Source organism: Bombina bombina, chromosome 6, assembly GCF_027579735.1.
Source record: "Bombina bombina isolate aBomBom1 chromosome 6, aBomBom1.pri, whole genome shotgun sequence".
NCBI lineage: Eukaryota > Metazoa > Chordata > Amphibia > Anura > Bombinatoridae > Bombina > Bombina bombina.
Window position 1 is genome coordinate 749,388,461 of NC_069504.1, and position 15,836 is coordinate 749,404,296.

Below are 15,836 nucleotides of genomic sequence, written 5' to 3' on the forward strand. Positions count from 1 at the left end.
CTCCAACATAGGTGTGTCCGGTCCACGGCGTCATCCTTACTTGTGGGATATTCTCTTCCCCAACAGGAAATGGCAAAGAGCCCAGCAAAGCTGGTCACATGATCCCTCCTAGGCTCCGCCTACCCCAGTCATTCTCTTTGCCGTTGTACAGGCAACATCTCCACGGAGATGGCTTAGAGTTTTTTAGTGTTTAACTGTAGTTTTTCATTATTCAATCAAGAGTTTGTTATTTTCAAATAGTGCTGGTACGTACTATTTACTCAGAAACAGAAAAGAGATGAAGAATTCTGTTTGTATGAGGAAAATGATTTTAGCAACCGTAACTAAAATCCATGGCTGTTCCACACAGGACTGTTGAGAGCAATTAACTTCAGTTGGGGGAACAGGTTGCAGTCTCTTGCTGCTTGAGGTATGACACATTCTAACAAGACGATGTAATGCTGGAAGCTGTCATTTTCCCTATGGGATCCGGTAAGCCATGTTTATTACGATTGTAAATAAGGGCTTCACAAGGGCTTATTTAAACTGTAGACTTTTTCTGGGCTAAATCGATTGATTATTAACACATATTTAGCCTTGAGGAATCATTTTATCTGGGTATTTTGATATAATAATATCGGCAGGCACTGTTTTAGACACCTTATTCTTTAGGGGCTTTCCCCAAGCATAGGCAGAGTCTCATTTTCGCGCCGGTGTTGCGCACTTGTTTTTGAGAGGCATGGCATGCAGTCGCATGTGAGAGGAGCTCTGATACTTAGAAAAGACTTCTGAAGGCGTCATTTGGTATCGTATTCCCCTTTGGGTTTGGTTGGGTCTCAGCAAAGCAGATACCAGGGACTGTAAAGGGGTTTAAAGCTTAAAACGGCTCCGGTTCCGTTATTTTAAGGGTTAAAGCTTCCATAATTGGTGTGCAATATTTTCAAGGCTTTAAGACGCTGTGGTGAAAATTTGGTGAATTTTGAACAATTCCTTCATGTTTTTTCGCAATTGCAGTAATAAAGTGTGTTCAGTTTAAAATTTAAAGTGACAGTAACGGTTTTATTTTAAAACGTTTTTTGTACTTTCTGATCAAGTTTATGCCTGTTTAACATGTCTGAACTACCAGATAGACTGTGTTCTGAATGTGGGGAAGCCAGAATTCCTATTCATTTAAATAAATGTGATTTATGTGATAATGACAATGATGCCCAAGATGATTCCTCAAGTGAGGGGAGTAAGCATGGTACTGCATCATTCCCTCCTTCGTCTACACGAGTCTTGCCCACTCAGGAGGCCCCTAGTACATCTAGCGCGCCAATACTCCTTACTATGCAACAATTAACGGCTGTAATGGATAATTCTGTCAAAAACATTTTAGCCAAAATGAACCCTTGTCAGCGTAAGCGTGGCTGCTCTGTTTTAGTTACTGAAGAGCATGACGACGCTGATATTAATATCCCTGAAGGGCCCCTAACCCAATCTGAGGGGGCCAGGGAGGTTTTGTCTGAGGGAGAAATTACTGATTTAGGGAACATTTCTCAGCAGGCTGAATCTGATGTGATTACATTTAAATTTAAATTGGAACATCTCCGCATTTTGCTTAAGGAGGTATTATCCACTCTGGATGATTGTGAAAATTTAGTCATCCCAGAGAAACTATGTAAAATGGACAAGTTCCTAGAGGTGCCGGGGCTCCCAGAAGCTTTTCCTATACCCAAGCGGGTGGCGGACATTGTTAATAAAGAATGGGAAAGGCCCGGTATTCCTTTCGTCCCTCCCCCCATATTTAAAAAATTGTTTCCTATGGTCGACCCCAGAAAGGACTTATGGCAGTCAGTCCCCAAGGTCGAGGGAGCGGTTTCTACTTTAAACAAACGCACCACTATTCCAATAGAGGATAGTTGTGCTTTCAAAGATCCTATGGATAAAAAATTAGAAGGTTTGCTTAAAAAGATGTTTGTTCAGCAGGGTTACCTTCTACAACCCATTTCATGCATTGTCCCTGTCACTACTGCCGCATATTTCTGGTTTGATGAACTGCTTAAGGTGCTCGATAGTGACTCTCCTCCTTATGAGGAGATTATGGACAGAATCAATGCTCTCAAATTGGCTAATTCTTTCACTCTAGACGCCTCTTTGCAATTGGCTAAGTTAGCGGCTAAGAACTCTGGGTTTGCTATTGTGGCGCGCAGAGCGCTTTGGTTGAAATCTTGGTCGGCTGATGCGTCTTCCAAGAACAAGCTACTAAACATTCCTTTCAAGGGGAAAACGTTGTTTGGTCCTGACTTGAAAGAGATTATCTCTGATATCACTGGGGGTAAGGGCCACGCCCTTCCTCAGGATCGGCCTTTCAAGGCAAAAAATAGACCTAATTTTCGTCCCTTTCGTAAAAACGGACCAGCCCAAGGTGCTACGTCCTCTAAGCAAGAGGGTAATACTTCTCAGGCCAAGCCAGCTTGGAGACCAATGCAAGGCTGGAACAAGGGAAAGCAGGCCAAGAAACCTGCCACTGCTACCAAGACAGCATGAAATATTGGCCCCCGATCCGGGACCGGATCTGGTGGGGGGCAGACTCTCTCTCTTCGCTCAGGCTTGGGCAAGAGATGTTCTGGATCCTTGGGCGCTAGAAATAGTCTCCCAGGGTTATCTTCTGGAATTCAAGGGACTTCCCCCAAGGGGGAGGTTCCACAGGTCGCAGTTGTCTTCAGACCACATAAAGAGACAGGCGTTCTTACATTGTGTAGAAGACCTGTTAAAAATGGGAGTGATTCATCCTGTTCCATTAAGAGAACAAGGGATGGGGTTCTACTCCAATCTGTTCATAGTTCCCAAAAAAGAGGGAACGTTCAGACCAATCCTAGATCTCAAGATCTTAAACAAATTTCTCAAGGTCCCATCGTTCAAGATGGAAACCATTCGAACTATCCTTCCTTCCATCCAGGAAGGTCAATTCATGACCACGGTGGATTTAAAGGATGCGTATCTACATATTCCTATCCACAAGGAACATCATCGGTTCCTAAGGTTTGCATTCCTGGACAAACATTACCAGTTCGTGGCGCTTCCTTTCGGATTAGCCACTGCTCCAAGGATTTTCACAAAGGTACTAGGGTCCCTTCTAGCGGTGCTAAGACCAAGGGGCATTGCAGTAGTACCTTACCTGGACGACATTCTGATTCAAGCGTCGTCCCTTCCTCAAGCAAAGGCTCACACGGACATTGTCCTGGCCTTTCTCAGATCTCACGGCTGGAAAGTGAACGTGGAAAAGAGTTCTCTATCCCCGTCAACAAGGGTTCCCTTCTTGGGAACAATTATAGACTCCTTAGAAATGAGGATCTTTCTAACAGAGGCCAGAAAAACAAAGCTTCTGGACTCTTGTCGGATACTTCATTCCGTTCCTCTTCCTTCCATAGCTCAGTGCATGGAAGTGATCGGTTTGATGGTGGCGGCGATGGACATAGTTCCTTTTGCGCGCATTCATCTAAGACCATTACAACTGTGCATGCTCAGTCAGTGGAATGGGGACTATACAGACTTGTCTCCGAAGATACAAGTAAATCAGAGGACCAGAGACTCACTCCGTTGGTGGCTGTCCCTGGACAATCTGTCTCAAGGGATGATGTTCCACAGACCAGAGTGGGTCATTGTCACGACCGACGCCAGTCTGATAGGCTGGGGCGCGGTCTGGGGATCCCTGAAAGCTCAGGGTCTTTGGTCTCGGGAAGAATCTCTTCTACCGATAAATATTCTGGAACTGAGAGCGATATTCAATGCTCTCCAGGCCTGGCCCCAGCTTGCGAGGACCAGGTTCATACGGTTTCAATCAGACAACATGACGACTGTTGCGTACATCAACCATCAGGGGGGAACAAGAAGTTCCCTAGCGATGGAAGAAGTAACCAAAATTATTCTTTGGGCGGAGTCTCACTCCTGCCACCTGTCTGCTATCCACATCCCAGGAGTGGAAAATTGGGAAGCGGATTTTCTGAGTCGGCAGACATTGCATCCGGGGGAGTGGGAACTCCATCCGGAAATCTTTGCCCAAGTCACTCACCTGTGGGGCATTCCAGACATGGATCTGATGGCCTCTCGTCAGAACTTCAAAGTTCCTTGCTACGGGGCCAGATCCAGGGATCCCAAGGCGGCTCTAGTGGATGCACTAGTAGCACCTTGGACCTTCAAACTAGCTTATGTGTTCCCGCCATTTCCTCTCATCCCCAGGCTGATAGCCAGGATCAAGCAGGAGAGGGCGTCGGTGATCTTGATAGCTCCTGCGTGGCCACGCAGGACTTGGTATGCAGATCTGGTGAATATGTCATCGGCTCCACCTTGGAAGCTACCTTTGAGACGAGACCTTCTGGTTCAGGGTCCGTTCGAACATCCGAATCTGGTTTCACTCCAGCTGACTGCTTGGAGATTGAACGCTTGATTTTATCGAAGCGAGGATTCTCAGATTCTGTTATCGATACTCTTGTTCAGGCCAGAAAGCCTGTGACTAGAAAGATTTACCACAAAATTTGGAAAAAATATATCTGTTGGTGTGAATCTAAAGGATTCCCTTGGGACAAGGTTAAGATTCCTAGGATTCTATCCTTCCTTCAAGAAGGATTGGACAAAGGATTATCTGCTAGTTCCCTGAAGGGACAGATTTCTGCCTTGTCGGTATTACTTCACAAAAAGCTGGCAGCTGTGCCAGATGTTCAAGCCTTTGTTCAGGCTCTGGTTAGAATCAAGCCTGTTTACAAACCTTTGACTCCTCCTTGGAGTCTCAATTTAGTTCTTTCAGTTCTTCAGGGGGTTCCGTTTGAACCCTTACATTCCGTTGATATTAAGTTATTATCTTGGAAAGTTTTGTTTTTAGTTGCGATTTCTTCTGCTAGAAGAGTCTCAGAATTATCTGCTCTGCAGTGTTCTCCTCCTTATCTGGTGTTCCATGCAGATAAGGTGGTTTTACGTACTAAACCTGGTTTTCTTCCAAAAGTTGTTTCTAACAAAAACATTAACCAGGAGATTATCGTACCTTCTCTGTGTCCAAAGCCAGTTTCAAAGAAGGAACGTTTGTTGCACAATTTGGATGTTGTTCGCGCTCTAAAATTCTATTTAGATGCTACAAAGGATTTTAGACAAACATCTTCCTTGTTTGTTGTTTATTCAGGTAAAAGGAGAGGTCAAAAAGCAACTTCTACCTCTCTCTCTTTTTGGATTAAAAGCATCATCAGATTGGATTACGAGACTGCCGGACGGCAGCCTCCCGAAAGAATCACAGCTCATTCCACTAGGGCTGTGGCTTCCACATGGGCCTTCAAGAACGAGGCTTCTGTTGATCAGATATGTAGGGCAGCGACTTGGTCTTCACTGCACACTTTTACCAAATTTTACAAGTTTGATACTTTTGCTTCTTCTGAGGCTATTTTTGGGAGAAAGGTTTTGCAAGCCGTGGTGCCTTCCATTTAGGTGACCTGATTTGCTCCCTCCCTTCATCCGTGTCCTAAAGCTTTGGTATTGGTTCCCACAAGTAAGGATGACGCCGTGGACCGGACACACCTATGTTGGAGAAAACAGAATTTATGTTTACCTGATAATTTTCTTTCCCCACCGGTGTGTCCGGCCCACGGCCCGCCCTGGTTTTTTTAATCAGGTCTGATATTTTATTTTCTTTAACTACAGTCACCACGGTACCATATGGTTTCTCCTATGCAAATATTCCTCCTTAACGTCGGTCGAATGACTGGGGTAGGCGGAGCCTAGGAGGGATCATGTGACCAGCTTTGCTGGGCTCTTTGCCATTTCCTGTTGGGGAAGAGAATATCCCACAAGTAAGGATGACGCCGTGGACCGGACACACCGTTGGAGAAAGAAATTTATCAGGTAAACATAAATTCTGTTTTTAAGAAACTTTCTAATTTACTCCTATCATCAATTTTTCTTCATTCTCTTGGTATCTTTATTTGAAATGCAAGAATGTAAGTTTAGATGGCTGCCCATTTTTGGTGAACACACTGTGTTGTTCTTGCTGATTGGTGGATAAATTCACCCAGCAATAAACAAGTGCTTTCCATGGTCCTAAACCAAAAAAATAGCTTAGATGCCTTCTTTTTCAAATAAAGAAAGCAAGAGAACGAAGAAAAATTGACAATAGGTGTAAATTAGAAAGATGCTTAAATTTGCAAGCTCTATTTGAATCATGAAAGAAAAAAATTGGGTTCAGTCTCCCTTTAAATCTTCCATATTTAAAGGGACAGTCTACACCAGAATTTTTATTGTTTTAAAAGATAGATAATCCCTTTATTACCCATTTCCCAGTTTTGCATAACCAACACAGTTATAATAATATACTTTTAACCTCTGTGATTATCTTGTATCTAAGCTTCTGCTGACTGCCCCTTATTTCAGTTCTTTTGACAGACTTGCAGTCTAGCCAATCAGTGCCTGCTCCCAGATAACTTCTCGTGCACAAGCACAGTGTTATCTATATGAAATACGTGAACTAACACCCTCTAGTGGTGAAAAACTGTTAAAATGCAATCTGAAAGAGGTGGGCTTCAAGGTCTAAGAAATTAGCATATGAACCTCCTAGGTTAAGCTTTCAACTAAGAATACCAAGAGAACAAAGCAAAATTGGTGATAAAAGTAAATTGGAAAATTGTTTAGAATTACAATTACATTACATATCTGAATCATGAAAGTTTATTTTGGCCTGGACTGTCCCTTTAAGCAACAAATTGTAAAAAATACATCTACATATAATTCTTAGGATAATCTTTTGTTTTGCAAATATAATTCTATCTACAATATTTTCTGTTTAATATCCCTTTAAGTCCTTGTTTCTCTTAAAGGGACATTATACCCAAATGTTGAAGTACTTGAAAGTGATGCAGCATAGCTATAAAAAGCGGACTAGAAAATATCACCTGAATATCTCTATGTAGAAAATTCCCTTCGTATTCACATGTTAAATAGATTTTAAGCAGCCAATCAGGGTGCTAGTCCCAGGTCTTGCAAGGGAGCGTGCATCTGGCATGTGCAGGCACAGTTTTGTTATTTTCCTATTCAGTTTAAGGAAGTTTACTATGAAATCTCACTAGATCACAGCAAAGCAATGCATGACCTCAGCACTGCTGGTTGGCTTTTGTTTTTGTTTTTCAACTTACAGCTGGACAGCAGCTGAAGTATAAATGTTCACAGAGCACTTACTCTGGCGAGAAAAGGAAATTGGGAGGTAAAATATCTTCCCTTTTTACATAGAGATGTTTAGGTAAAATTTTCATGTCAGTTTTTTACAGTTATGCTGCATCACATTCAAGTTATTTTAGCATATGAGTATTATGTCCCTTTTAACCCTTTGAGTGCTAAGCTGGATTTAATATTTTTCTGATCTTTACTATTTTTTAAAAAAAATGTTTTGACTCCCCCCCCCCCCGATCCCCAAGACTCATACCATTGGAAAGGTTAGGAGATTCCCTTTCCAATGGTGGGTCTTGGGGGTCTGTAGCTGCTCATATCCCTGAGATACAGGTTTCTAAGCAGCATGCCCCCTTTCCCTATACTTTGTATTGTAAATTTTAAATAAAGTTGTGCGGTGATGTCATTACGCATGACGTCGCCGCACGTAACGGGAAGCCCCGGCGATGCCTGTCACTATGCAGGCCTGATCGCCGGAGTAGGAGCGGGTGGGAGCCCCCAGATCACCAAAAAGGTAGTTGAGTGCTAGCGACGGCTCTGAGCCGTCGTTAGCACTCAAATTAAAGGGACGTGAAACCCAAAATATTTATTTCACGATTTAGATAGAACATACACTTTTAAACAACTTTCCATTACTTCTATTATAAAATGTACTTTGTTCTCGTAGCATCCTTTGTTGAAAACCATACCCAGGTAGGCTTAAGATCTAGCTGATTGAAGAATGAAGCAAAATTGAAAATTAAAAGTAAACTGAAATTTTTTTACAATTGTATGTTCTATCTGAATAATGAAAGAAACATTTGGGGTTTCATGTCCCTTTAAAGAAACTCTGTGAACAGCAAAACACCACCACTAACTGACCAGCTTAAGCCCACTTGCTTCTCCCGAACAGCTGAATCCATCCTCGGATTGGTCAGCCTTACCCTACACCAACTGACTCCACCCCTTGAATCATCTGTGCTTGGCCCTTTATTCTCAACACCAGAACTAAAAAACACACACTTTTTCTAACTTTGACCCCCAAAATCTGTTACACATCTACAACCACCAAAAAACACCCATGCTAAATTAGTTTCTAAATTTTAATCTTTAAAAAAATGCCCATACTTATTCTGACATCACATTTCTAACGTCACAAGAAGAGAGCCCATTATTGGCTACACTAAGGTGCGCCTTTCTCTCTCTTCTGTTTTTTTAATAGTAAACTACATGAGTACATATACATCCTTTTCTTTATGCCTGGACAAGAAGCCTCGGTAACAAACTTCTAGTCTGAGTATGATTTTAATACTAAATGTGTTCATTCAGTATTTCTAGCCACACTGTCTTTTTGACTACATGTTCCTGTGAAATACCGCAAGCGTGCAGGCAGTTGACAGAGAGAGCCAGTTAGAAATACAGGTCCAAGTGTCTGGGATATGGGGTAAAAAGAGAAATAGTAGAGGATGAGTCCCTATTCCATTCTATTGTGGACATGCCATGATTAGGGACATTATTGAACAGCGGGACAATATATTGTGACATAAACCGTCAGTGCTTTAATATTTAATTTTCTTTTGCAAGGTGTATCCAGTCCACGGATTCATCCTTACTTGTGGGATATTCTCCTTCCCTACAGGAAGTGGCAAAGAGAGCACACAGCAGAGCTGTCCATATAGCTCCACCCCCCAGTCATTCTCTTTGCCGCGTTAACGCACTAGGTTCTCTCTCAGGGAGGGTAAAGTGAATGTGATTTTAGAATTGTAGTTTTATATCTTCAATCAAGAGTTTGTTATTTTTAAATGGTACCGGTTTGTACTATTTACTCTCTAGCAGAAAAGTGATGAAGATTTCTGCTGAGAGGAAAATGATTTTAGCATGTTGTAACTAAAATCCACTGCTGTTCCCACACAGGACTGAGGAGTACCAGAAAACTTCAGTTGGGGGGAACAGTTTGCAGGCTTGACTGCAATGAGGTATGTTCAGTCATTTATTTCTAGACAAGACTGAGATAATGCTAGAAGACTGACAAGATCCCCATGTGGGGAGGGTAAGCTATGTTCTGAGACTTAGTATAGAATTGAATGCTTACATGACAGGGCTAAATAGGCTGGTTGACACTAAGGCAGGGTAATCGATTATTTATTAAAAAATACTCATTGGAGACACCTTTTTAGGCACTTTGGGGTGTTTTACTGGGGTTATTATCCACATGGCATAAATTTAATCACTTAGAAGTGATTTTTGTAGGCCTCACAACTCCGGAGTGGAGACGGAGAGGCCTAATTTCGCGCCTCAGGTGCGCACTTAGAATTGAGAGACTGTTTCATGCTGCTTCACATGTAGGGTCCAGCTGCTGATTGAGGGCCTAGAAGAAGCTTTATTTCCCCAAAACTGATCCCTAAGGGCAGGTAGGGCCACAGCTGTAAGCTGTGGCAAGGTGCTGTAGCTTGTTAACCGGTTGTTGGCTTTAGGCTGCTTCGGTTTGGGCATTAAGGGGTTAATCGTTCTGAAACTTGCTGTGCAATCATATTAAAGCCTTAGGTACATACTGTGAAAATTTCAAAAGGATTGGTGCATTTTTCACTGTTTTGTAACATTGTGTGCTCTTGTTGGCTTTAGGCTGCTCCGGTTTGGGCATTAAGGGGTTAATCGTTCTGAAACTTGCTGTGCAATCTTATTTAAGCCTTAGGTACATACTGTGAAAATTTCAAAAGGATTGGTGCATTTTTCACTGTTTTGTAAAATTGTGTGCACTTTTTATTTCTTAAAGGCACAGTAACGTTTTTTTCAAATTGAGTTTTTTATTTGATTAAAGTGTTTTCCAAGCTTGCTTGTGTATGCTACTAGTCTGTTAAACATGTCTGACACTAAGGAAAATCCTTGTTCAATGTGTTTAGAAGCCATGGTGGAACCCCCTCTCAGAATGTGTTCCAATTGCACTAATGTGTCTATACACTTTAAAGATCATATTGTTGCACTTAAAAATGTGGCCCAAGATGATTCTCAGACTGAAGGTAATGAGGATAGTCCGTCTACCTCTCCCCATGTGTCACAACCAGTTATGCCCGCGCAAGCGACGCTTAGTGCCTCTAGTGCGTCTGCCCCTATTACATTGCAACAACTAGCGACAGTTATGGATAATTCCCTTGCGGCCTTTCTATCCAAACTGCTAGTTTTTCCTACAAAGCGTGATAGCTCTGTTTTAAGAACAGATTTTGAGCAGTCTGTAGCTTTGGTAGCCTTATCTGATGTACCCTCACAACGCTCTGAAATGGAGGTGAGGGATTTGATGTCTGAGGGAGAAATTTCAGATTCAGGAAAGGTTTCTCATCGGGCAGAGTCAGATTCATTAGCATTTAAATTGGAACACCTCCGCGTTTTGCTCAGGGAGGTATTAGCTACTCTGGATGATTGTGGCCCTATGGGGGTCCCAGAGAAGTTAGTGTAAAATGGACAAGTACCTAGAGGTTCCTGTATACACTGCTACATTTCCGATCCCTAAGAGGGTTGCGGATATTGTTACTAGGGAGTGGGATAGACGGTCCCTAAGGTAGAGGGGGCTGTTTCAACACTTGCTAAGCGCACAACCATACCAATTGAAGACAGTTATGCTTTTAAAGATCCTATGGATAAAAAGTTAGAAGGTTTACTTAAGAAAATCTTTGATCAACAAGGCTTTCTTCTCCAACCTATTGCCTGCATTGTTCCTGTAACTACTGCAGCGGCTTTCTGGTTTGAGGCGCTGGAGGAGTCGCTCCAGACAGAGACCTCATATGACGAAATTATGGATAGAATTAAGGCCCTAGAGCTGGCTAATTCATTTATCACAGATGCCGCTTTGCAATCAGCTAAGTTGGCGGCAAAAAATTCAGGCTTCGCCATTATGGCATGCAGAGCGATTTGGCTCAAGTCATGGTCGGCCGATGTGTCGTCAAAATCCAAATTGTTAAATATCCCTTTCAAGGGAAAGACCCTTTTCGGGCCAGAATTGAAAGAGATTATTTCAGAAATCACCGGGGGAAAGGGCCATGCTCTCCCCCAGGACAAGCCTTTTAAGGCTAAAAACAAAGCTAATTTTTGTTCCCTTCATAATTTCAGGAGCGGTTCCGCTTCAGCCTCTACAGCTGCAAAGCAAGAGGGTAACGCTTCACAGCCCAAGGCAACCTGGAAGCCTTATCAGGGCTGGAACAAGGGTAAACAGGCCAAAAAGCCTGCAGCTGCTACCAAGACAGCATGACGGGGTAGCCCCCGATCCGCAACCTGATCTAGTAGGGGGCAGACTTTCTCTCTTCGCTCAGGCCTGGGCAAGAGATGTTCTCGATCCCTGGGCTTTAGAGATTGTTACCCAGGATATTTTCTTTTCTCCAAGACGGTTTGTAGAAAGGATTGTCGGCTAGTTCTTTAAAGGGACAGATATCTGCTCTGTCTATCCTTTTGCACAAGCGTCTGGCAGAGGTACCGGACGTTCAAGCGTTTGCAGTGCAAGTATGCAGTTACTTTGCACAGGCTTTAGTCAGAATCAAGCCTGTCTATAAACCTGTGGCTCCGCCATGGAGTCTAAATCTAGTTCTTTCAGCTCTTCAAGGGGTTCCGTTTGAACCTTTACATTCCTTAGATATTAAGTTGTTATCTTGGAAAGTTTTGTTTTTGGTAGCTATCTCTTCTGCTCGAAGAGTCTCAGAATTATTTGCCTTACAGTGTGATTCACCTTATCTGGTGTTCCACGCAGATAAGGTAGTTTTGCGTACCAAACCTGGTTTTCTTCCTAAAGTTGTTTCTAACAAGAATATTAACCAGGAAATAGTTGTTCCTTCTCTGTGTCCTAACATCTTCGAAGAAGGAACGTCTTTTGCATAATCTTGATGTAGTTCGTGCTTTAAAGTTCTATTTACGACAAAGAAAGAGGCGTTCTTACGCTGTGTAGAAGACCTACATACAATGGGAGTGATCCACCCAGTTCCAATTGCGAAACAAGGGCTGGGATTTTACTCAAACCTGTTTGTGGTTCCCAAAAAAGAAGGAACTTTCAGACCAATCCTGGATCTCAAATTTCTAAACAAATTCCTCAGAGTCTCATCATTCAAGATGGAGACCATTCGGACAATCTTACCTATGATCCAGGAAGGTCAATATATGACTACTGTGGATCTAAAGGATGCGTACCTGCATATCCCAATCTACAAAGATCATCATCGGTTCCTCCGGTTCACTTTTCTAGACAAGCATTACCAGTTCGTGGCTTTTCCATTCGGCTTAGCCACTGCTCCCAGAATTTTCGCAAAGGTGCTAGGGTCCCTTCTGGCGGTTCTAAGACCGCGGAGCATAGCAGTGGCGCCTTATTTGGACGACATCTTAATTCAGGCGCCGTCTTTTCACAGAGCCAAGGCTCACACAGAGATTGTATTGGCCTTTCTAAGGTCTCACGGGTGGAAGGTGACCATCAAAAAGAGTTCCCTGTCCCCTCTCACAAGGGTTCCCTTCCTAGGAACACCAATAGATTCGGTAGAAATGAAAATATTTCTGACGGAGGTCAGAAAGTTGAAACGTTTAACTACTTCATTCATAAATTCATAAGATTTCATAAATTCATAAGATTTCAGTCGGCAACATTACGACTGTAGCTTACATCAATCATCAGGGGGAACAAAGAGTTCTCTAGCGATGAGGGAAGTAACCAAAATAATCAGGTGGGCGGAGGCCCTCTCCTGCCATCTATCAGCAATTCACATCCCAGGTGTAGACAACTGGGAGGCGGATTTTCTAAGTCGTCAGACTTTTCACCTGGGGGAGTGGGAACTCCACCCGGAGGCATTTACCCAGCTGATTTAGCTATGGGGCATTTCAGAGTTGGACCTGATGGCGTCTCGTCAGAACTCCAAGCTTCCTCTCTACGGATCCAGGTCCCTGGACCCCAAGGTGGCATTGATAGATTCTCTAGTAGCGCCTTGGTCCTTCAATCTGGCTTATGTTTTTCCACCGTTTCCTCTTCTCCCTCGTCTGATCGCCAGAATCAAGCAGGAGAAGGCGTCAGTGATTTTGATAGCGCCTGCGTGGCCACGCAAGACTTTGTATGCAGACCTAGTGGACATGTCATCTGTCCCACCATGGACACTGCCAATGAGGCAGGACCTTCTAATACAGGGTCCGTTCAAGCATCCAAATCTAGTTTCTCTACGTCTGACTGCTTGGAGATTGAACGCTTAATTCTTTCAAAGCGTGATTTTTCAGAGTCAGTTATAGATACTCTGATCCAGGCTAGAAAGCCTGTCACCAGGAAGGTCTACCATGAGATATGGTGGAAATATCTTTGTTGGTGTGAATCCAAGGGTTACTCATGGAGTAAGATTAGGATTCCCAGGATATTTTCTTTTCTCCAAGACGGTTTGGAGAAAGGATTGTCGGCTAGTTCTTTAAAGGAACAGATATCTGCTCTGTCTATCCTTTTGCACAAGCGTCTGGCAGAGGTACCGGACGTTCAAGCGTTTGCAGTTGCACAGGCTTTAGTCAGAATCAAGCCTGTCTATAAACCTGTGGCTCCGCCATGGAGTCTAAATCTAGTTCTTTCAGCTCTTCAAGGGGTTCCGTTTGAACCTTTACATTCCTTAGATATTAAGTTGTTATCTTGGAAAGTTTTGTTTTTGGTAGCTATCTCTTCTGCTCGAAGAGTCTCAGAATTATTTGCCTTACAGTGTGATTCACCTTATCTGGTGTTCCACGCAGATAAGGTAGTTTTGCGTACCAAACCTGGTTTTCTTCCTAAAGTTGTTTCTAACAAGAATATTAACCAGGAAATAGTTGTTCCTTCTCTGTGTCCTAACATCTTCGAAGAAGGAACGTCTTTTGCATAATCTTGATGTAGTTCGTGCTTTAAAGTTCTATTTACAAGCAACTAAGGATTTCAGACAAACATCTTCTTTGTTTGTTATCTATTCTGGTTAGAGAGGTCAGAAAGCGACTGCTACCTCTCTTTCCTTTTGGCTGAAAAGCATCATCCGTTTGGCCTATGAGACTGCTGGCCAGCAGCCTCCTGCAAGAATTTCTGCTCATTCTACCAGAGCAGTAGCTTCCACATGGGCTTTCAAAAATGAGGCTTCTGTTGAACAGATTTGTAAGGCAGCGACTTGGTCTTCACTGCATACTTTTGCCAAATTTTATAAATTCAATATTTTTGCTTCTTCGGAGGCTATTTTTGGGAGAAAGGTTTTGCAAGCAGTGGTGCCTTCCGTTTAAGGTACCTGTCTTGTTCCCTCCCTTCATCCGTGTCCTGAAGCTTTGGTATTGGTATCCCACAAGTAAGGATGAATCCGTGGACTGGATATACCTTGCAAGAGAAAACCGAATTTATGCTTACCTGATAAATTACTTTCTCTTGCAGTGTATCCAGTCCACGGCCCGCCCTTGCAATTAAGTCAGGTAAAAATTTTTTTGTTTAAACTACATTCACCACTGCACCCTATGGTTTCTTCTTTGGCTTCTTAACCTTTGGTCGAATGACTGGGGGGTGGAGCTAGGGGGGAGCTATATGGACAGCTTAGCTGTGTGCTCTCTTTGCCACTTCCTGTAGGGAAGGAGAATATCCCACAAGTAAGGATGAATCCGTGGACTGGATACACCGCAAGAGAAAGTAATTTATCAGGTAAGCATAAATTCTGTTATTTTGATTCTTTAAAAAATATAAAAACAAACCATAATATTTTATGGAAAGCAAGGCCAGAACATTGTAGTTTTGGGGAAAAAAATAATGATCTACTGAATACTATTACATTTAAATATCATTCTTTACAACATTGTATCTTTGCATTTTAAAAGCAAGAATGTAAGTTTAGGAGCCGGCCCATTTTTGGTTTAGCACCCTGGATAGTACTTGCTGATTGGTGGCTACATATAGCCACCATCAGCAAGTGCAACCCAGGTGCTGAATTAAAAAATGGGCCGGCTCCTAAGCTTACATTCTTGCTTTTTAAATAAAGATAGTAAGAGAACAAAGATAAATTGATTATAGGAGTAAATTAGAAAGTTGCTTAAAATTGCATGATTTATCCGAATCAAGAAAGAAAAAAAATTGGGTTTAGTATCCCTTTTAAGGTTGTGGGGTTTTTTTTGTTATTTTTTTATTGCAATCTTTATCAGATTTGTGAAAGTTTACTTTTGACTTTACTATCCCATTAAGATCCAGAAGTGCTCTTTCATAATGTAGTTCATGGAACAAGGGAAGATGACAGTACAGAATGCAGAAGTGAGACTTTGATATATTTCCTTTTGATAAGCTTCTGGTTAAGCAGATTAAAATGGTTGTAAACTGATCCAAATTCCACCTAGAGAAGCATAGAGTTCCTTGTGTGTTCTATTTAGGTTAGGGAAAATGTTTGCATTTTTCTCCATATTTTTGTATGGATTGTGTGCTGATGTGGACTGGGTCTAGATTCAGTATTGCCGACCAGTTTAGTTGCTTGTGACAAGAAGGAATAAGAGGTATAAAGGAAGGAGGGACAAGACTACCCAATAAAGGCGAATGGATTAGAGATGGGGGAAGATATTAGAGGGCAAGATGTGAATGATGTCTCTCAGGAGAATGGTACGTTCCCTTTTTCCTTAAAATGTTATGTTTAAATGTTTTCCACCTTATATGCTGACAAATATGATATATAAATAATAATAATAATAAAAAAATATATATACATGCAAGTGTGTAA

The 15,836-nt window shown here is 42.3% G+C and overlaps 1 protein-coding gene across 1 annotated transcript in view; it reads left to right on the forward strand.

The window, feature by feature from the left end:
* Positions 1 to 15,836, forward strand: part of TYK2 (tyrosine kinase 2) — a 229,282-nt gene that overhangs the window by 39,669 nt on the left and 173,777 nt on the right. The gene's annotated exons all lie outside the window — the stretch shown is intronic.